Consider the following 23997-nt stretch of genomic DNA (forward strand, 5'->3'; position numbering starts at 1 on the left):
AGTTGAAAAAGTTTTCAAAAAGATCAAATTCAAGTACCTAAAAAAAATATTTTTGGTCCGGTCACATACGAACAGAAACAGATTCAAAGTTATGATTTTTTTTTGCCCAGAAAACAATTAGCCACCACCCCAAAAATATTTTTTGATTATCAGCATTGTTAAATTGAGTAAATGAATGCCTAAGATTTTAAAGAATATTTCGGATTTGGAGCATAAAAAAATAAAAAGTGAAAATGGTTGCAAGCAGCCAAGGGGGGGGGGGCTTATTTCTGATGTTAAAAAACCAATAAGAATCATTTTTTTCAGTTCCTTTATATTTTTCTTATATTCAGAAATGTTCAAGCTACCAATCCCACACCAACTTTAGTAAAATAGAATGCATTTTGCAAGCAAAACTATCCATAAATTGAAAAAAAATTCACAAAAACAGGGGGGGCGTGCATTATATCCGCAAAATAAACCAATAAGATTTACTTTTTTCATTTCAATTTTCATATCATTGTGTGCAGAAATGTTCAGACTACTTTCCAAGTGAAAAAAGCTTTCAAAAAGACCAAACATAAGCACTGCAAATGAAGAGTTTTCGGTCCGGGTCAGGGTGACCCAGGAACATAAGATTTGTAACTTTTTTTGCCCAGCAAAAACTAAGCCCCCCACCCCCCCAAAAAAATTCTCATAGAGAGAACCCCTGAAATGATGAACCTACATGAAATTTCAAGTTTCAGATATGCAGGGAAAAATTTTTACAGGGACTCAAACTTGGCTTCGGGTCACATACGACCCGAACAGAACAGCAGGGTTTTAAACCCTCCGCTCTCTAGGAGATACTGTAGGAAGAACTCATGCGTTAGACCTCTGAACTAGACCATGCACAAAACTTTTGAAACTGAAATAAAGTGCACTGGAAATAACAACATGTTAATCTAAAATTACTATAGTTGTTCTGTCGGGCTCTCTGGTAGACTCCTCCCAAAAATTCACAGGTACAAATTTCAGACACACATGTTTGAAAATTCAAAACAATGTTCTTTATAATGAAAATTCACTTAACCTAAGCCCTCTTTTGGTATAGCCAAGAGCACTCGTCTCCAAACAAACTGGTAATTTGTACAAGTCCCTTATCAGTTCTGTGATACTTAGCTTGCAGCTGTGAGGCAATTCACAGTCCTTCTTCTTTCACAAAGTGAAACACACTTTGCTCTGGTTTAGTTTCAAAGCGGGGAAAAATCAGCACACAAAAGGTCAAAGTCAGTAAAGCAGTCACGAAACACAACCATCAGATAATCCTCCACAATGGCCAAACCCACAGGCTGCTATTTATAGCAGCCTCACTAATTACCACAGCCCCACCCAACCACAGGTGGACTCATTTTCTTTGATAATAATCTCTCAGTTGTTGCCTATGCATCGCTCTCCGCATGCGTGGCTGTATCATTAACTCTTGTTCTGAATCCAAGGAGGAGCTAGATAATTGATCTCCTTCTGAGCTGTCTGCCACACTCTCCTTCTCCCTGTCACTCATGTCTTCTTGGTCAGAGGAGCCTTCATCAGCAGATTCCACTGGGGGCAAAACAGGCCTGCAGCATGTGGATGTCTCCCCCACATCCACAGTCCTTGGGGCAGGAGCTGGGCCAGAGCTAACCACAACATATAGTGATATACTTTCAGAATTTGGCACTATATCCATAAATTGTTCATCTGCTTTTATTTTTATTTTTCCTTTTTGTGGAAAAGTGAAAGGAAAGGGGGAAGGAGGGAAATTTGAAAGGGGGAAGGGAACTAGTTAAAATAAACTAAGGGGAAAAAAACATTATCACAACACTAATTTCATATTGGTTGTGTACTTCCAAAAGCATGCTAATATAAAAGCTCCAATTTTGGGCACTGTATAGAGCACCCAGCGTATTAATAGCTTTAGGAAAATTCCCATGTGGGTCATTTATCATATTTGAGACATGATCTTAAAAAATTCCTCAGGTAGAAATATGATTTGTTCTTTGCTGCCTGCACTTTACGCTAACCTCTCATTATTTATAAAATACTACAGGGTCTCCTCCTTCCCTTTCCTCCTTCTTTCTCCAAAAGAAAAAAGAAAAAAAGTATTGATTTATCATTCAAAAATGTCAAGATATGATTCATGATATAAGACAAAGGTGTTTGTAAATTCCTTTGGGTCCCCACTCTACCTGATCATTAAATGGGTGGAGAGTGTCCAGCTTAAGAAGGAAGGAAGTCCATATGTTCTCGGCTATTTTATTTATTTATTTTTTTGGTGATTTTTCTCTCCATGTATGCAAAGTAGCAAAAATAAAAACTTCATCAGATCACTTGTAAATAGTACTGCTGAATATAAACTTCTCAAAAGGGATACACATTTAATTTAAGTACACAGTGTCCAAAATAGCATTTGAAACTAAATCAGGGTCCAAGGCACAACATTCCTCAAAGTGCCAATTTATTTACCAATATATATCGAAAGGATCAAATTAGATATTGAGTTAAGAGGTTAAGATGTTTATGTTTTATTATAAATAGAAAAGGGGAATACAGTGATCCCTCGAGTTTCGCGATCTCGAGTTTCGCGAAACGCTATATCGCGAGTTTTCAACCCGGAAGTAAACAACACCATCTGCGCATGCGTGCCTTTTTTTCTATGTCCACGCATGCGTAGATGGTGGAGTTTCCCGCCGGGCAGATAAGCTGCTGGGCGGCTTCCCTGGGTCTTCCCCCTCTTGCCCCGGTAAGACCCCAGCGGCGGCGCGAGCAATGGCGTGGGCGGGCGGGCGGCACGCGCGGGGACACCCCAGCTCTGCTTCCCAGCTGGGAAGCAGCCCCAGCAACGGCGTGGGCGGGCGGGCGGCACGCGCGCAGGGAAACCCCAGGCGCGAGCAACGGGGTGGGCGGGCGAAGGGCGGGCGGCGGTGGAAGTAAAAACACCATCTGCGCATGCGCAGATGGTGTTTTTACTTCCGCACCGCTACTTCGCGAAAAATCGATCATCGCAAGGGGTCCTGGAACGGAACCCTCGCGATGATCGAGGGACCACTGTATAAGGGACTAGATTTCATAATATTGTTATCTGTAGATGAAATATATATCTCATGTGTAGTTAATTTTAATTAACTTAGTAAAGAAGAGGATAAAAAGTACATATTAAAAGTATTATTAGCATTTTCTTTTTCTCTGAATGTTTAACGTATCAAAGAAATATAATTAATTATTCTTTTAAGCATTGATTCTATGATTTTTACTGCTCATGTTGTTTTATTGTACATTGGAAGAAAAATAAAGAAAATTTTATAGCCCCCCCAAAAAGTACCAATTTATTTATAGAGCTATGTTAGCACATAGAATAGAATAGAATAGAATAGAATTTTTTATTGCCCAAGTGTGATTGGACAAACAAGGAATTTGGCTTGGTGCATATGCTCTCAGTGTACATTAAAAAAAAGATACATTTGTTAAGAATTATGTGGTATAACACTTAACGATTGTCATAGGGGTCAAATAAGTAATGAAGAAACAATCAATATTAATAAAAATATTAGGATACAAGCAACAAGTTAGTCATACAGTCCTAAGTGGAAGGAAAAGGATGATAGGAATGATGAGAAAAACTAGCAGAAAAAGAAGTGCAGATTTAGTAAAAAGTCTGACATATGTGAGAAACCCAAATCTAAAGCCACTAGGGCAGTGATGGCGAACCTATGGCATGGGTGCCACAGGTGGCATGTGGAACCATACCTGCTGGCACATGAGCCATTGCCCTAGCTCAGCTCCAATGTGCATGTATGTGCTGGCCAGCTGATTTTTGGCTCGCACAGAGGCTCTGGGAGGGCGTTTTTGGCTTCCAGAAAGCCTCCGGGGGGATGGGGAATGATGTTTTTAACCTCCCTCGGCTCCAGGGAAGCCTTTGGAACCTGGGGAGGGCAAAACACAAGCCTACTGGGCCCATCAGAAGTTGAGAAACAGGCTGTTTCCATCCTCCAGAGGACCTCTGGGTGGTGGTGGAAGATGTTTTTGGCTTCCCGGGCATTGAATTGTGGGTGTGGGTACTCGCGCATGTGTGATAGTGTGCGTGCATGCTCTTTCGACACCCAAGTAAAAAAAGGTTTGCCATCACTGTACTAGGGTTTCTCCACCCAGTTTAAACGTCATTCCCTTGCCTCCACAGTCACAAGTTTATCACGTTGACCAATTGTCTTTTGCCAATGGGTCCATTATTCCCATCAGCTTCCGGGCAGGTAGTGAACAAATGATGACCTTGAAAATCTGGAAGGAATTTGTTATGGCTACATCTCTATATCCCTCATACAACAACCTCTCCCAATTTCTCACAGCAAGAATACATACTAAAGCATGAAGTATGGCAAGGCAAAGTTTCCAAGTCTATATTTATTTATTTATTCATTTATTTATTAATCAGATTTGTATGCTGCCCCTCTCCGCAGACTCGGGGCGGCTAACAACAATAAAAAGGCAATGTAAACAAATCTAATATTAAAAATAATCTTTAAAAACCCCATTTAAAGAACCAATCATACATATAAACATACCATGTATAAATTCTATGAGCCTAGGGGGAAGGGAAAATTTAAATTCCCCCATGCCTGACGACAGAGGTGGGTTTTGAGGAGCTTACGAAAGGCAAGGAGGGTGGGGGCAACTCTGATATCCGGGGGGAGTTGGTTCCAAATGGTCGGGGCCGCCACAGAGAAGGCTCTTCCCCTGGGTCCCGCCAGACAACATTGTTTAGTCGATGGGACCCAGAGAAGGCCAACTCTTTGGGACCTAACTGGTCGCTGGGATTCATGCGGCAGAAGGCGGTCCCGGAGATATTCTGGTCTGATGCCTTGAAGGGCTTTATAGGTCATAACCAAGACTTTGAATTGTGACCGGAAACGAATCAGCAACCAATGCAGACTGCGGAGTGTTGGAGTAATATGGGCAAATTTAGGAAAGCCCATGATAGCTCTCGCAGCTGCATTCTGCACAATCTGAAGTTATTGACTTCAGCTTGACGGGGGACTTCTTTCAAATCTGTCTGTCTGTCTATCATCTACCTACCTACCTACCTACCTACCTACCTATCTATCTATCTTTCCTCTGTCTGTCTGTCTGTCTGTCTGTCTGTCTGTCTGTCTGTCTGTCTGTCTGTCTGTCTATCTATCTATCTATCTATCTATCTATCTATCTATCATCTAACATGTATAGGATAGTAGTATTTTGTATAAACATAAGTTAAAAATAATGGTAAAAGAGGACAATAGAACAGTAGGCACAATGGTGTGCTTATTCACGCCCCTTATAGACCTCTTCGAAATGGGGAAAAATCAACTATAGACAGTCTAAGGCTAAAGTCTTATTATAGATATATCACACCCTAATTAAACAACAAAAATAGAGTTATAATTGAATTATTGGAAATCTCTTTTTGGAATAGTTTGGTTTCCCGAATTGAAATCATATCGACAATTTAAAATGGTATTCTAAAGTTTGACTATTTTGTCCCCTTCACACCTGATTTTTGAAATGATTATTTTAATTAATAATGCAACATATTAATCTTTGATGCGATCTCAAACAAGCAATTGGATTATTATCTATCTAACAAACATCACTATAGGCAAATAAAGAAGACAGCCAATGACGCTAAATAATTTAGAGATTGCAAAAAATAAATAAAAATAAAAGAAAAATGAAAAGAAAAGCTCTTTAGCATGATTGGAAATTGGTCTTTAAAGAGTATACTGTAATTTTAGCTTAGACACAGTGACAATACAGTATCTTTTGCAGTATAATTAAGTTAAGTGTTTTTAGCTCGGTGTGGTGAGACGGTATATTTACATTTTAAACACTTATATTATAAACTTGAGAGTGCCGTTTTCATATTTTAATCTCTGGTCCATCCAATTCAATTGAATTAACTTCTTTTTTTTCTCCCCAACTCCCCTTGCTACATTTTTGGTGTTACAATAAGCTACCAAATGGGACTAAATTGGCAGTAGTTATTGCTAATTCTCTCTCTTAAATCCCCTGACTTCATCCTTACTCACTTTAATATCGTTTTGATATCTCGGCTGTAAATTTTGTGCGAAAACCTCATATTTGAAATTAACTGCCCCTAGGCGCAGAGCAGAAGTAAAATGATGATATTTTTTTTGTGTGCAACATTGTATATTAAATAAACTCTTCCTTCAGTTCTAAGGGAAACTGCTTCTGGAGAAATCCAAGCATTGGTTTAATAAAATAGGAAATAGTTTGAAGTAACATGAAGGAAGTAACACGAAGTAAGAGTGTTGTGATTCAGCCTGAGGCTCCTCAGGGACCAGCTGGATCTCTGCCGGATCCATGCCCAGAGGAGGAGGGCAGTGAACAGGAGGGGGAGGACCAGGCAGACGGGGGAGAGGAACGTCAGGTAGAGGAGGAGGGAGAGCAGTCTGAGACCCCCGGGGGGGGGGGGGCTCTCCCCAGCTAGTAGCCTGGAATCATTGGATGAAGATGCACAGGCTATAATAGACATGAGGCAGCGTCGAGCAGCTCAACGAAGGGGCCAATTAGAAAGGTATTTCCATCCCTGAATTGGCAACAGCTGGGTTTGGGTGTGGTTCTCCTCAGCAGGGTTGAAAAGGCAGGCCCGCCCTTACAGTCTTGTGGAGAGTTATCAACTGGGAGTCCTGTGACCTTGCTTCGATCCTCGGCGTCTCTGATCTTGGCTTGTGGCCTAGAAGTCTGAAAGACTTGGGGGAGGCGTGGGTTTTTGTTATCTCCAGCGTGGTTTTTGCCAGCAAGAATCCTGTTTTATTCCCTGGCCTTCGTGAAATCCCTGTGAAGCTTCATAGTGTTCCTGTCTGTAAGAACAGTTTTTGTTACCTGTGTTTGCTTTGAATTATATAAACTGCCTTTGCTTTTTACCAGTGTGTCTGGATACTCTTTTTGGTTGGTGTTGGCATCTGGGACCCAGACTGAACAAAGAGGAAAATGGAAAAAAAGAAAACTCAAAACTAGTAAGATAGTTTTATCCTGACTGCAAAGATCCCTTTCACTCCGTATGAAGAACAATGGCTCAAAGAGAAGATTTCCCTAAAAAGAGACAGGTTTCAGTAAAATTTCAAAGAATTGATCAAATGCTCAACGATTTAAGGAGGATTCAAAGAAACGCTTCAGGCTTGCTACGAGCTGCTAAGATCCCGAAAGCTTACCAGAATCCAATGGGATTCTCTCTTTTTTTAAAAAAAAAAAGAAAAAACCTTTCTCTTTGAACGGAAGATAAACATCGTCCTTTTATAGATAAGGAAAGTTTATCATCTACTTGTCTTCCATTTCACCCATCTTGAAATCAGTCTGCCACGGATTGGTTTAATTAGAAGACTTTCTGTATTAATTCAGAACAAAGGGCGCTTTGTTCAAAGCAGTTTGTCTTATCGGGCATAATAAGGAAATCAATTTTGATGTGATTCACTGCAATGGAGAGGAATATAGTGTTTCACTAACAGACACATGCTCTCTTGGCTAGTGTTAAATTCAATTCAATTCAATTTATTAGATTTGTATGCCGCCCCTCTCCGAAGACTCAGGGCGGCTCACAACAATAATAAAAACAATATTCCAGCGAAAAAAAAAAGCACATAAAACCCTATCATATTTAAAAAAAGCAAACAACATATACATACCCAAACATAAATATAAAAAAGCCTGGGGGAAAGGTGTCTCAACTCCCCCATGCCTGGCGGTATAGATGGGTCTTGAGTAATTTACAAAAGACAAGGAGTGTGGGGGCAGTTCTAATCTCCGGGGGGAGTTGATTCCAGAGGGCCAGGGCTGCCACAGAGAAGGCTCTTCCCTTGGGGCCCGCCAAACGACATTGTTTGGTCGACGGGACCCGGAGAAGGCCAACTCTGCTGGGATTCGTGCGGTAGCAGGCGGTTCCGGAGGTACTCTGGTCACATGCCATGCAGGGCTTTAAAGGTCATAACCAACACTTTGAATTGGGACCAGAAACTGATCGGCAGCCAATGCAGGCCACGGAGTGTTGCAGAAACTTGGGCGAATCTAGGAAGCCCCACGATGGCTCTCGCAGCTGCATTCTGCACGATCTGAAGTTTCCGAACACTTTTCAGAGGTAGCCCCATGTAGAGAGCGTTGCAGTAATCGAACCTCGAGGTGATGAGGGCATGAGCGACTGTGAGCAGTGACTCTCTGTCCAAATAGGGCCGCAACTGGTGCACCAGGCAGACCTGGGCAAACATCCTCCTTGCCACAGCTGAAAGATGATGTTCCAATGTCAGCTGAGGATCGAGGAGGACACCCTACATAAAAGCTATTTAGCTATGACTATGGCTATATTCAGTGTATAAGACACGCCCATGTTTACACCCTCTTTTGGGGGTAAAAAAGTGTGTCTTATACTCCAAAAAAATACAGTAAGTAGATTTCACCGTTGCCTAACTGTAAACCGTGACTTTCAAAACTCTATGCCAAAAGTGTGTGACATTGGACCAGTCACACATATTGCAAAGTTGGGGGGGGGGGGTTGTTATGGGGAAAATATAAAGGTATGAGGGTCACCCAGAAAGTAATGCACCACATTTTTTCCCCTCAACAATTATTTATTGAACACAGTGAAACTTAAACACAAGAAAGAATGATGTTTCTTCTACACTCTGTATTTTTTCCATGTAATCTCCGTCCCATTCTATGGCCTTCCTCCAGCGAAACACAAGGGCGTGGATGCCCTGTCATTACCACTCCTTGTTCTGTTCACAAAGCCATTTCTGCACTGTGTGAATCACCTCTAATGGCCTCACCCTCTGTGTCCAGTGACTAACCGTACTTCTGTCGACTGCAAATTCTCCATAAACTGGAATTTGGAATCCTGTGTTCAGTTCTGGAGACCTCACCTACAAAAAGATATGGATAAAATTGAACGGGTCCAAAGACAGGCTACAAAATGGGGGAAGGTCTTAAGCATAAAATGTATCAGGAAAGACTTCATGAACTCAATCTGTATAGTCTGGAGGACAGAAGGGAAAGGGGGGACATGATCGAAACATATAAATACGTTAAAGGGTTAAATAAGGTTCAGAGAGGAACCTGTTTTTAATAGGAAAGTGAACACAAAAACAAGGGGACACAATCAGAGGTTAGTTGGGGGAAAGATCCGAAACTGCGTGAGAAAATATTATTTTACTGAAAGAGTAGCAGATGCTTGGAACAAACACTCCAGCAGACGTGGTTGGTAAATCCACAGTAACTGGATTTAAACATGCCTGGGATAAATATATATCCATCCTAAGATAAAATATAGGAAATAGTGTAAGGGCAGACTAGATGGACCATGAGGTCTTTTGCTGCCGTCAATCTTCTATGTTTCTTGTGTCTAGTTGTCCAGTTGTCCATGAACCTGATATGAACCTGGCCATCTTGGTTGATTTCTTTCCCTTTCTTAAAAAAAAAAGGGAAGAAAAGAAACCTGTTTAGTGGTGTAAAAGCTGCTATTATTTCTGATACTAATTCCCGACCAATTCTTCCTCTTTTCCAGATATTCTCCGCTGGGTTCTGTTATCTAAGGCAAAGTGAAAGTAAGAGGTAGGTAATTTCCTTTGGACTTCGTGACTTTCCTTCCCCCTTCCCTGGTGTACACTTTACAAATAATTAATCAATATCTGATTTTGAATAAGCGCATTTGGCATATCAGGGTACCAATGCCTTTGCAATAGGGCATTTTTAATATTTAAAGAAGTGTGTTGGAAGAAACCGTTTGCAGAAAAGAAACAACCTTATCTGCTCACAGATGCATGCTCTGAGCTGGTTTTCATTGTCATTCTGAAATAGTTTCATAATCCTTTCAATTACTTTTGAGATTTGAGGAATCCTTAAGAGATTATTCAGAAACACCTGTACTACGGAAATAGTTTATCTACACCGTAACATGCTATTAAAATCTTTCATAAGTCTGGATGTAATACTTCACAAATAACTATCACGTTATTTCCTTTTGCACAGTTCCAAAATCTCTCTGAAATGAACAGATCTTTCTTTTCTGGGGGAAAAATAGAATCCACTCTGTACTATTTCCTAATCTTCCAATCTGGGGCAACCTCCACCAAAAATTCTTAGTATGTGTTGGCTAAAGTGACCATATTTTAAGATTGGGAAAGAGGGACACCACTGAGCGGGGTGGGGGGTTAGCCAAAAAAAATAGCAAAAAAAATTATCCTTCTCTCTCTTTCTCCCTCTTTCTTTCTTCCTTCCTCTCTTCCTTCATTCCTCTTTCTTTCTCTCTTCCTTCATTCCTCTCTTTTTGCTCTCTCTTTCTCTCTCCCTCCTTCCCTCTCCCTCTCTCTCTCTCTTTCTTTCTGTTTCTCGTTCTCCCTCTTTCTTTCCTTCTTTCCTTCCTTCCGTTTTTGTTTCCTTCCTTCCTTCTTTCTTTCTTTCTTTCTTTCTTTCTTTCTTTCTTTGAAATGGGTGAGCAAAGACCCTGTACAGCTGACCGGAAGTAAGCGCAGAGACCTCCGGCCAAGCTGGGTTGGGGTGGTTAGGGCGAGGCAGCAGTGGAGAACTCGGAATCCCCTTCCTCCAGGGGGCTGGTTGGGAGGGGAAAAAAAGCAGGACATTTTTCAAAGGGCACAGGACATGGGACAAATGTCCTGCTGAAAGTGGGACGTCTGGTGACACTGGTCTTGACTATCTACCTCAATACTTGGAAACATTTCAGAAACATCACACAGAGATACTAAATTTTCATTTAACAAAAAAAAAAATCATAAAAGCTTTTACCTGCAAAGATGATGGCACTGGCTTCAAAAATTTTCTCCTGCTAATTTTCCTTGTAGTAATTAATAAAAAACTTTACATGATCTAATATTGGAAATTTAAATTTTGGATGTTCTTTACTTGCTTTTCCTGGTTGCATTATTTTTATGCATTCCTTCACATTCACACCTAACATAATGACTGAATAACAATGAAATGACTGTTAATGTTTTAATTTTATATGCATACACATTGGACCAGTTTGACTTAGGTTGAAATCTAAACCTAGACTTGTCACATCTATACAGCAAGTTAAGGCTTAACAGGGATATCATTATATATGCAGAAATACTTAAAAAATAACAAAATGTGAGCTCATCATACAGTTGACATTGCCTATGTCCCTCCATTAGACATAAATGTGTAGCTGTAACATCTATGTGGGTCAATGTTTTGATGTCATCATGATGGGTGGTATTGCATGTAGGAAGTGTTAGGAAATACGTTTATATAAAGCTCCACACAGAGAAAACAAAGAGCACAGTCACCATGTGCTTTACTGCTCAGCTTTATTGCTTTAACAAGAAACAGGAAGTTCTATTTGGAACAAAAGAGCATAGAGTACATACCATAGATCCAAATTTGTAAATACTGCCATCTACTGGCTGTGGTTGTTGCACATAAATGCTTTCAAACAATGAATTCCAGCAGGCAGACAGCTCCATGTTGACATAGTTAATATACAACACCAGGCTGTGATTTGGTCTGCTTATTTCTGGCTTGATATAATATGTGAATCTAGCTATTAATAATTTAGTAATATAGTAAGGCACCAGCTGCTGTAGAGAAATAAGTGGTTATATGTTTCTCCTGCCTCTTAGAAGCATCCAGCAAATGGACTTTTGGCTTAACCCAGCAAAGCTCTTCTTATTTTGTTATTGTCAAGTCAGATCTGCTCATTGTTCAAAAGAGTAACGGGGTCTGTCGAGTAAAGCATATGCAACCTAGCCATTTATAAAAGTCCTGAAATAGTACATTAAGCCATTTGGAAGTAATGCAATGAACTGCCGTAGAACAACCTTTGCTAAATGTGATTGCCTGTCAAAATATTATTCCTGGCTATGGGTTCTAATATGCTTGACAACTTCAGGGTTTTTTTTGTTTGTTTTTTAAACAAATTGCAACTTTTTAGAATATGCATCTTGGGGGTCCGAATTACCACACAAACTGAGGAAAGGAAGAGCAAAGTACCGATAATAGTACCAAAGAGAGCATTTGTAGCTCAAGGTTGAATTGTGGTGTCCTTAGATCTCTTTGAGCTTGGTCTGTCTGTCTGTCTGTCTGTCTGTCTCTCTCTCCGTCCATCCATCCATCCATCCATCTATCTTATCTGTCTGTCTGTCTGTCTGTCTGTCTGTCTGATGGTCCATCCGTCCGTCCGTCCGTCCGTCCACCCACCCACCCACCCACCCACCCACCCACCCACCCACCCACCCATCTATCTATCTATCTATCTATCTATCTATCTTAGAACCATAGAAGATTGACAGCAGAAAAAGTCCATCTAGTCTGTTCTTATACTATTTCCTGCATTTTATCTTAGGATGGATCTATGTTTATCCCAGGCATGTTTACTGTGGATTTACCAACCACGTCTGTCGGAAGTTTGTTCTAAGCATCTACTACTCTTTCAGTCAAATAATATTTTCTCACATTGCTTCTGATCTTTCCCTCAACAAAATAATATGCCATTTCAGATAAGTGACTGTTTAAGTCTCTTCTTGGAGACTCCAAAAATTTGTCATTGGTGCACATGCTCTCTGTACATTATAAAAAGGGGACATTTTTGAAGAGTCATGAAGTACAACACTTAATGATTATCATAGGGTACAAATAAGCAATCAGGAAACAATGTTAATATAAATCATAAGGATACAAGTAACAAGTTACAACCATACAGTCATAAATGGGAGGAGATGGGTGATAGGAACGATGAGAAAAACTAATAGTAATGCAGCGTTAGCGAATTATTTGTTTAGCAGAGTGATGGCATTTGCGGCCGGGAACTGTTCTTGTGTCTAGTTGTCATGGTGTGCAGTGCTCTGTAGCATCTGTGCTCTATAGGAACTGTAGCCCAGTTCCCAATAGGCCAAAGGCCAGGGTTGGGGACCCCTGATTTATGGGAAACACACTACCATTGTTGTTCTGTCGGGCTCTCTGGTAGACTCCTCCCAAAAATTCACAGGTACAAATTTCAGACACACACACGTTTGAAAATTCAAAACAATGTTCTTTATAATGAAAATTCACTTAAACCAAGCCCTCTTTTAGTATAGCAAAAGAGCACTCGTCTCCAACCAAACTGATAATTTGTACAAGTCCCTTATCAGTTCTGTGATACTTAGCTTGCAGCTGTGAGGCAATTCACAGTCCTTCTTCTTTCACAAAATGAAACACACTTTGCTCTGGTTTAGTTTCAAAGCGGGGAAAAATCAGCACACAAAAAGTCAAAGTCAGTAAAGCAGTCATGAAACACAACGATCAGATAATCCTCCACAATGGCCAAACCCACAGGCTGCTCTTTATAGCAGCCTCACTAATTACCACAGCCCCACCCAACCAGAGGTGGCCTCAATTTCTTTGATAATAATCTCTCAGTTGTTGCCTATGCATCGCTCTCCGCATGCATGGCTGTATCATTAACTCTTGTTCTGAATCCAAGGAGGAGCTAGATAATTGATCTCCTTCTGAGCTGTCTGCCACACTCTTCTCCTCCCTGTCACTCATATCTTCTTGGTCAGAGGAGCCTTCATCAGCAGATTCCACCGGGGGGGCAAAACAGGCCTGCAGCATGTGGATGTCTCCCCCACATCCACAGTCCTTGGGGCAGGAGCTGGGCCAGAGCTAACCACAACACATTGTATTGTAAAATTGACTGGAACACTCAACTACTGAAGGAGGGAAGGTTTTTGATCCTTGCCTGCCTTCTGATTTTTCTTCTTCATATCGTTATTGCATATATTTTGTGGGAAAGCAGCAGGATGCTGTTTCCTACCTGGATTTAAGGGACATAATTCTTTCTTTCTCCACCAGCATTAAAAAGCTGCTTTCATACCCCCAGTGGTGCGCCGAAATAGGGCTGTATGAATCTCGCATTTGAAGTTGATTTCATCAATTTATTCCTTTGAAACAGCCCTTCGAATGCTTTGAGTGAAATTGCCAGATCAGTTTGATGTGATGAATCAAGTAAAGGATCTCTTTGAAGATTTAGTAGATTTATGGACAGATGTAGATGCCTACACTTTCACACCCATATTGCCATCAGGTTGAACTGAATCTCCAAATTAGACAATAAACCCTCTTCAGGTTTTGTCTTGGCTAATTTTATTTCTACATATTCTTTGCTCCCTTTTCCTCAAGCAGGAAAGACTTTATCATTTCAGACAAAGGGTTGTCCAATTTATTCTTAAAAACCTCCAGTGTTGGAGAAGGGAAGAGCCTTCTCTGTGGTGGCCCCGGCCCTCTGGAACCAACTCCCCCCGGAGATTAGAATTGCCCCCACCCTCCCTGTCTTTTGTAAACTACTCAAGACTCATTTATACCACCAGGAATGGGGGAGTTGAGATATTCCTTCGCCCTAGGCCATTACAAGTTATGCATGGTATGTTTGTGCGTATGTTTGGTTTTTATAAATAAGGGTTTTTAGCTGTTTTATTATTGGATTGTCACATGCTGTTTTTATCATTGTTGTAAGCCGCCCCGAGTCTATGGAGAGGGGCGGCATACAAATCCAATAAATTATTATTATTATTATTATTATTGTTGTTGTTGTTGTTGTTGTTGTTGTTGTTGAAGAAGATCTGCTAACATATCAGAAATGGATCCAAATCTACTATGGTCATTTCATCTAATGTGGTCATCTTAATGCTCGCAACAAAATACCTTATTTCACCAGGCTTGAAATACTGGGATTAGACAATCTAAAGCTACATCACCTCCGATCTAAATGTAGTTCATAAAATCATACACCAGAATGTCCTTCCTGTTAATGACTTCAACTGCAGCAATACACGAGCATGTGATAGATTCAAATTAAATGTAAACCGCTCCAAACTCGACTGCAGAAAATACGACTTCAGCAATAGTGGAATGCATTACCTGACTCTGTGGTTTCAGGACCATCTTCTGCCGCACGAATCCCAGCCGCTGATAAGGTCCCACAGAGTTGACCTTCTCCATGTCCCGTCGACTAAACAATGTCATCTGGCGGGCCCCAGGGGAAGAGCCTTCTCTGTGGCAGCCCCGACCCTCTGGAATCAACTCCCCCCAGAGATCAGAACTGCCCCCACCCTCCTTGTCTTTCGTAAATTGCTTAAGACCCACCTATATCGCCAGACATGGGGGAATTGAGACACCTCCCCCAGGCTTAAAGAGTTTTATGTGTTTTATGGTTTTTTAAATGACGGGTTTTTAGATGCTTTCTTTTAATTTTTAGATTTGTTACATTGTATATTGTTGTTATTATTGTTGTGAGCCGCCCCGAGTGCATGCAGAAAGGGGCGGCATACAAATCTAATTAATAATAGTAGTAATAATAATAATAATAATAATAATAATAATAATAATAATAATACCATTTACCAGTGGCAAAGAACTGGTGGGATCATAAGCCCGAAAAAGTGGTCGAAAATGAGCAAGCAAAACTACTGTGGGACTTCCGACTTCAGACTGACCGAATTCTGAAGCAAAGCACACCAGACATTGTGATTGTGGAGAATAAGAAAGTATTGATCATCGACATCGCAATCCCAGGAGACAGCAGAATTGAGGAGAAGCAGCTAGAGAAATTAGTGAAATACGAAGATCTAAAAATCGAGCTGCAACGATTCTGGCGTAAGCCTGTGAAAGTGGTCCCAGTGGTACTTGGCACGCTGGGCGCAGTGCCAAAGGGTCTCAGCAGACATTTGAAAACCATTGGAATTGACAAAATCTCCATCTGTCAATTGCAAAAGGCCGCTTTACTGGGATCGGCAAACATAATTCGCCGCTACATCACGCAGTCCTAGGTGCTTGGGAAGCGCCCGACTGGTGATGAAATATGAAATCCAGCATAGTGATCTCGTTTGCTGTGTTGTACTGACAACATCATCATCATCATCATCATCATCATCATCATCATCATCATTATTATTATTATTCCCCAAACCCCAAAAACTTTAACCTTAGATTGTCTACAGTTAACCTCTCCCTGTTTCTAAGAAGTCTGTAAGGGGTGTGCATAAGTGCACGGTTGTGCCTACTATCCCTGTCCTATTGTTCTATTGTCTTATTTTATTGTAACTTTTTATGAATAGACTAGAATAGAATTCTGTATTGGCCAAGTGTGATTGGACACACACATACAAACTACTTCTATTCTCAACATGTTTGACAAATAAACTAAATAAAAATAATAACAAACAAACAAACCATGGAGCTGCTTGAGCTGTTGATAGAACTCCAAGTGCTTCGCCGGAGCATAATAACTGGATAAAAACAAAATCTATTAGTCAATCTAACAAACAGGATTTTATGCCTGGCTACACCCAACATAGCAGTAATGTTGGTAGAAAAACTAATCATATGTTTCATGAAGTACAGACATGCCAACGGTCTCAAAACAAGTGATTATTCCAAGCCTAGTTGTGAAGTGTCTCCAGTTAGTTAAAATTAAGTACGAGTCTACAAACTGGAAATTGTTATCTAGCAATACGTTTTATTTTCTACCTCCAATGGGAGCATTTGCAACATTATTTTGTATAATCCATTCCCCCCCATCCCAAAAAAAGAAAGGAAGAGAAAAGGGTCCTAAATATGTCACTGACAAAGGATTCATTGTTAGGCCTTATTATCAGGTAATAAACATCTTGGGGATGGGAGGGTTTGGGAGGATGGCACTGGGCACTTATATTTTCTGCTGGAAAGAAAAAAAAATTCTAAGTTTGGAATCAAGACTGTATTTCCGCAACTTCCAAAAGAGTGTCTCAAAAATAGAAAATGCAACAATTACTGGACACCTTTAATCAAGGCTTCGGTGTATACGAAATATCAAAAGTAATTACTGTAATTAGCGTCTCTGTAAGACAGTGATTTTGTAAAACTTCCCTCTGCCCTCTCTTCCTAGGTTCACATTTTCATATTTTTTTTTACATAATGGGAGAAATTTTAAATACCAACAATAAACCTTTGCTTTTTTTTTCTTTTTTCTTTTTGGCTATTTTTCTTTTTAGCCTTTCAATTTTGCCAAATTTTAGTTCAGAATTTTAAAAAACAAGATTACCATTTAGGGAAGAAGGAAAATTGAAGAAAGGAACAGCAACAAGAAGAATCCATGAAAAGTTTAGGGGTAGTGATTTCTGATAGTCTCAAAATGGGTGAGCAGTGTGGTCGGGCGGTAGGAAAAGCAAGTAGGATGCTTGGCTGCATAGCTAGAGGTATAACAAGCAGGAAGAGGGAGATTGTGATCCCCTTATATAGAGCACTGGTGAGACCACATTTGGAATACTGTGTTCAGTTCTGGAGACCTCACCTACAAAAAAGATATTGACAAAATTGAACGGGTCCAAAGACGGGCTACAAGAATGATGGAAGGTCTTAAGCATAAAACGTATCAGGAAAGACTTCATGAACTCCATCTGTATAGTCTGGAGGACAGAAGGAAAAGGGGGGACATGATCGAAACATTTAAATATGTTAAAGGGTTAAATAAGGTTCAGGAGGGAAGTGATTTTAATAGGAAAGTGAACACAAGAACAAGGGGACACAATCTGAAGTTAGTTGGGGGAATGATCAAAGGCAACATGAGAAAATATTATTTTACTGAAAGAGTAGTAGATCCTTGGAACAAACTTCTAGCAGACGTGGTTGGTAAATCCACAGTAACTGAATTTAAACATGCCTGGGATAAACATATATCCACCCTAAGATAAAATACAGGAAACAGTATAAGGGCAGACTAGATGGACCATGAGGTCTTTTTCTGCCGTCAGTCTTCTATGTTTCTATGTTTCTATGTTTCTCTTATTACTGAATGTTGTTCAACCATACCCCCTGTTTTTTAAATAATGAAAAATTAGATCTTTTGGAATATTTCAGGTGGAATGAGATTTTGATATAAGCCTCCTATTAACTACATTAAACTTGTCCAAGAGAACACACAACTCACCAAGGATATTGTCTTCAAAATGACTAAAAACATATTTCAATAAAAAACATAAGCAAGGCAAGAAAACAGTAGGCCAATCCATCCAAGTACAATGGTACCTCTACCTAAGAACGCTTCTACTTATGATAAGAACCAGGTGTTCAAGATTTTTTTTGCCTCTTCTCAAGAACCATTTTCCACTTACAAACTCGAGCCTCCAAATCTGTAAATGGAAAACATGGCCACCTCTGTGGGGCCTCTCTAGGAATTTCCTGGGAGGAAACAGGGCCGGAAAAGGCAGGGAGAAGCCTCCATGGGGCCTCTCTAGGAATCACCTGGGAGGAAACGGGGCCTTCACCCTCCCTGTGGTTTCCCCAACCGCACACATTATTTGCTTTTACATTGATTCTTATGGGAAAAATTGCTTCTTCGTACAAACGTTTCTACTTAAGAACCTGGTCATGGAACAAATTAAGTTCGTAAGTAGAGGCACCACTTTAACTAGATCCATGTTTATCAACTTGGAGGTATGTGGACCAACTCCCAAAATCCCATGCTGACTAGGGCATTCTGGGAGTTGAAGTCCACATATTTTAATGGCACCAGACCAGATTATCTCAGGGACCGCCTTCTACTGCACGAATCCCAGCAACCAGTTAGGTCCCACGGAGTGAGTCTTCTCCGGGTCCCATCAACTATACAATGTCGCTTGGCGGGACCCAGGGGAAGAGCCTTCTCTGTGGCGGCCCCGGCCTTCTGAAACCAACTCCCCCCAGAGATTAGAATTGCCCCCACCCTCCTTGCCTTTCGTAAGCTGCTTAAAACCCACCTCTGCCACCAGGCATGGGGGAATTGAGATACTCTTTCCCCTAGGCCTCTACAATTTTATGCATGGTATATCTGTATGTATGTTTGGTTTTTATAATAATGGGTTTTTAACCGTTTTTAGTATTGGATTATTATTATATGCTGTTTTATTGCTGTTGTTAGCCACCCCGAGTCTGCAGAGAGGGGCGGCATATAAATCCAATAAATAAATAAGTAAGTAAGTAAGTAAGCAAGCAAGCAAGCAAGCAAGCAAGCAAGCAAGCAAGCAAGCAAGCAAGCAAGCAAGCAAGCAAGCAAGCAAGCAAGAAAGAAAGAAAGAAAGAAAGAAAGAAAGAAAGAAAGAAAGAAAGTTGTCAAGGTTGAAACACACTGAAACTAGACCTTGAAGAGATGCAAACATGGTTAGCCATCTTTAAACATCTGAAAAGACATCACACCAATAGACGACATAATCTTTTACCAGGATATAAAAAACCATTGATTAGTTAATATAGAAATGACTAAATGTTAAAAGAAACTTCCAAAGAGATTTGACAGTTAAAGCAATAATCCAGAGAAAGGATGACTTCCTTTTTTGCAAGAATTATCCACACAGAGGTTAGATGGTTACATGTCTGAATGTATTAAGTTGGATTCCTCAACTGAGCAAAAGTTATTGATTAAAATTAAGACTTTTATGATGCCAACATATCTGCAATGGGATCGTTTTATACTTTGTCAGTGTGTAATCATAGTAATGATTTCAATGTCGAATTAATCACCATAGTTTTCATGGTACCTGTAAGTGCTCCAAAATGAAAAACAGAACTTTAATATTAGAATGCTTTGCGCTGGGTGATGCATTTATATGCTATTTATATATAACCTCTCTAAACAAGGTCTAAACTCAGGGGTAGCATTCAGGTTAAAAGGTTGATAAAATCCATTGAACATTAGAGACTTTTAAAGTAGTTACGATGACCGATTGTCTCATTGACTTCGATGGAATTGCATATGGGAAACTTTTTGAATATTATTCCACAAAAAACAACATTTTTGAAAGTAATAAAATCTCCAGCAACGGAGACTGAGGGCATGCTAAATTAAAGTTGCTTTTTTGCAATTATGAACCCATACCTCCCAGGCTAAAGAATGAACCAATTGTGTTCCTAAGTCATTCTAAAAAAGAATATTACATTTTAATTCTAAATAAGGAAGTTCATTGGAATATCAGATGCCCGGCATCTGATTTAAATTAAACTTAATTTAACACAGACTTCCTAGTGTCTTAAAATAAGGTGGGCTTGTTTTGTTTCTGGCTGACTTTGACCTATAAAACCATTTATTTTGGTTTGTTTTAGATAGATAGATAGATAGATAGATAGATAGATAGATAGATAGATAGATAGATAGATAGGTAGGTAGGTAGGTAGGTAGGTAGGTAGGTAGGTAGGTAGGTAGGTAGGTAGGCAGGCAGGCAGGCAGGCAGGCAGGCAGGCAGGCAGGCAGGCAGGCAGGCAGGCAGGCAGGCAGACATATTTATTATTATTATTATTATTATTATTATTATTATTATTATTATTATTACTACTACTACTATTATTATTATTACTATTATTATTATTTATTAGATTTGTATGCCGCCCCTCTCCGAAGACTCTGAGCAACTCACAACAACAATAAATACAATAGAATACAAATCCAATATAAACTATATTTAAAAAAACCATTATTATTAAAAACTAGCAATTCTAAAACAATCACACCAATCTCATGTTGAGTCAGAAAAGGTAAAGGGAGAATGCCTGGCAGTATTGATGGGTCTTCAACATCTTACGGAAGGCAAGGAGGGCGGGGACAATTCAAATCTCTGGGGGGAGTTGATTCCAGAGGGCCGGGGCCGCCGCAGAGAAGGCTCTTCCCCTAGGTCCCGCCAGATGACATTGTTTAGTCGACGGGACCCGGAGAAGGCCGACTTTGTGGGACCTAATCAGCCGCTGGGATTCGTGCAGCAGAAGGGGGCCCCATAAGCAAAGAAATCTGTGAAAACTGCCAAAATCTCGAACGTTCTCGCACCAGATTTTGGAAATTTTCACAGATTTCCGCACATGTGCAGAAGCAAATTCTCACGCAGGGGTGCACATGCCCACCTCACCCACGCATTTACCTGCGCCGGCCTCCAGTAGGTGTAGGTCAGGGAGTGATTTCTAACAACTGTGGCAAGAAAGGTTGCAAAATGGGGCAAAATACCCGAAACATTCATTCATTCATTCATTCATTCATTCATTCATTCATTCATTCATTCATTCATTCATGTATTCATGTATTTATGTATTTATGTATTTATGTATTTATTTATGTATGTATGTATGTATGTATGTATTTATTTATTTATTTATTTATTTATTTATTTATGTAGTAGTAAATATCAGGGAAGGGATAGAAGAAGAGATATGAGAATAGAATACATCAATGAAGAGTAGAGGGAAGGATATATGGATGGGAGAAAAGATATATAAAGTATAGGAGAGACAATTGGACAGGGGATGGAAGGCACACTAGTGCACTTATGCTCGCCCCTTGCTGACCTCTAAGGAATCTGGAGAAGTCAACCGTGGAAAGTCTTAGGGGAAAATGTTGGGGGTTGACACCACGGAGTCTGGTAATGAGTTCCAGGCTTCAACAACTCGATTGCTAAAGTCATATTTTTTACAGTCAAGTTTGGAGCGGTTGATATTAAGTTTGAACCTGTTGCGTGCTCTTGTGTTGCTGTGGTTGAAGCTGAAGTAGTCGTTGACAGGCAGGATGTTGCAGCATATGATCTTGTGGGCAATACTTAGGTCAGGTTTAAGGCGTCATAGTTCTAAGCTTTCTAGACCCAGGATTGTAAGTCTAGTTTTGTAGGGTATTCTGTTTTGAGTGGTGGAGTGAAGGGCTCTTCTGGCGAATAATTAGCAACAGAGAAAAGTGGGGGTCATAATTCAAGGGCTCCCTGTATTTAATTTGGACAAGAGATCCTTTTGTAAAAATGTTGGGGGCTGAAAGTGGGGGGAAGAGCATACTGTCCAATTGCTCTTTCTTTCTTTTCTCTCCAAACAAACTATTTAATGGACAAAATCCTATTGATCTCAGAGCAGGAGTCGTTTGTTCGGGTAAAAATGTGCTGCGGAAGTCGATCAATCTGAGAAACCCTGGACCAATTGTGGCAAGACATGTAGCAATCAATGCGGAGAAACATTTTATTTTCCACATGTGAAAACTCATCAAGATTGAATTATCTCCAGTCCAGAAATGTTTACTAGGCAAAATATGATCTTTTTTTTTTTTAAAGGGAAACAAGGACTAATGTATGGCTTGTAATGTTAAATGTCATAGAAGAAGAAGAGGGGCTGATGAGATATTAATACAAAAAGGAAAGGAGGGGAAAAGGAGGTGAGGGAGGGAGGGAGGGAGGGAGGGAAGGAAGGAAGGAAGGAAGGAAGTTAATTTAAATATGGACTTCAGAAGGGGAAGGAAGGAAGGAAGGAAGGAACTTAATTTAAATATGGACCTCAGAAGGGGAAGGAAGGAAGGAAGGAAGGAACTTAATTTAAATATGGACCTCAGAAGGGTAAGGAAGGAAGGAAGGAACTTAATTTAAATATTGACATTAGAAGGGGAAGGAAGGAAGGAACTTAATTTAAATATTGATCTTAGAAGGGGAAGGAAGGAAGGAAGGGAGGGAAGGAAGGAAAGAAGGAAAGAAAGAAAGAGGAACTTAATTTAAATATGGATCTTAAAAGAGAGAGGAAGGAAGGAAGGTAGGTAGGGTGGAAGGAAGGAAGGAAGGAAGGAGAAGGAGAAAGGGAAGGAGGGAGGGAAAGGGGACCGAATCTCATTGGAGGCCTAGTGGGTTTCTCCAAGACAGCAAAGAGGAAAAGATGAACACAGTATGCATTGTACGGTCACATTGCAAATTCTGTCTATTTTGTTCTTGCATCCTAATCTTGCATCCCATGAGTATAGAAGGGACAGAGCTTGCATTATTAAATTATGACACATGTTTTATTGTTTTGACAAAACAGCAGCTTGCTGAAAATGCTCTTGGCAGTCACAGGTTGTTGTTTTTTTCCTTCTCTCAATTGCCACTATGATGACATCATCAAAATCATCTTTCCTTATTTTTATTGCTGGTGCGAATTGTGTTAGGCTGACATTCTACGCACACTTAGGAATAAATACCATTAAAAATGCATGGCTTATTTTGAGATACGTACGTGGGAGAGAGCATTGTCAATTAGTGGTGATCCGAAAAGTTCCACTATACAGTTTAAAGGTGAGTCTTGAGAGTCTTCCTAAGCACAGGTGACTTCATATAACCACCTTCTTCCAAAGGTCTCACTCCCAAGAAATGAATTCCACCATAGGTACTATATTTTTGATTATTTCAGATAGCAAGTCTTTCTGTTCTGGAACATCTGCTCAGCTCATCAGTGGATTGTTCTGAGGACACTGAGAGCTGGTCCATGTTTCAGAACCACGGAGAACTCCCTAAAGTTTGTTGGATATTTAAAAGTTTGGATAATTAAAACAGGTTACCGATAGGCTATAGAAACTGCTAGTCAACAGGATGGTTGATGTGTATATTAAATGTTTTCTATTCAAATATTCATATATAGATATGTGTATAAAATGTTATGTGTATTTATGTGTTTTTTTGGTCTGATTGTATGTTTATTTGTCACATCTATCTATCTATCTATCTATCTATCTATCTATCTATCCATCCATCCATCCATCTATCCATCCATCCATCTATCCATCTATCTACATCTATCTATCTACATCTATCTATCCATCTATCCATCTATCCATCTATCCATCTATCCATCTATCCATCTATCCATCTACCCATCTATCGACATCTATCTATCTACATCTATCCATCCATCTATCCATCCATCTGTCCATCTGTCCATCTGTCCATCTGTCCATCTGTCCATCTATCTATCTATCTATCTATCCATCCATCCATCCATCCATCCATCCATCCATCCATCCATCCATCCATCCATCCATCCATCTATCTATCTATCTATCTATCTATCTATCTATCTATCTATCTATGAAAACACACACACACACAAACATGTATACCAGAGTTACTCAACAAAAAATCACATATAATCCTTCCCTAGTACAAGCTGATATAGGAGGCGAGCCTGTAGCCTAGAGGTTAAGGCCACTGCCTTGCAAGGCAGAGTCCCAGGTTC

The sequence above is a fragment of the Erythrolamprus reginae genome, chromosome 8 (genome assembly GCF_031021105.1).
Source record: "Erythrolamprus reginae isolate rEryReg1 chromosome 8, rEryReg1.hap1, whole genome shotgun sequence".
NCBI classification, from domain to species: Eukaryota; Metazoa; Chordata; class Lepidosauria; order Squamata; family Dipsadidae; genus Erythrolamprus; species Erythrolamprus reginae.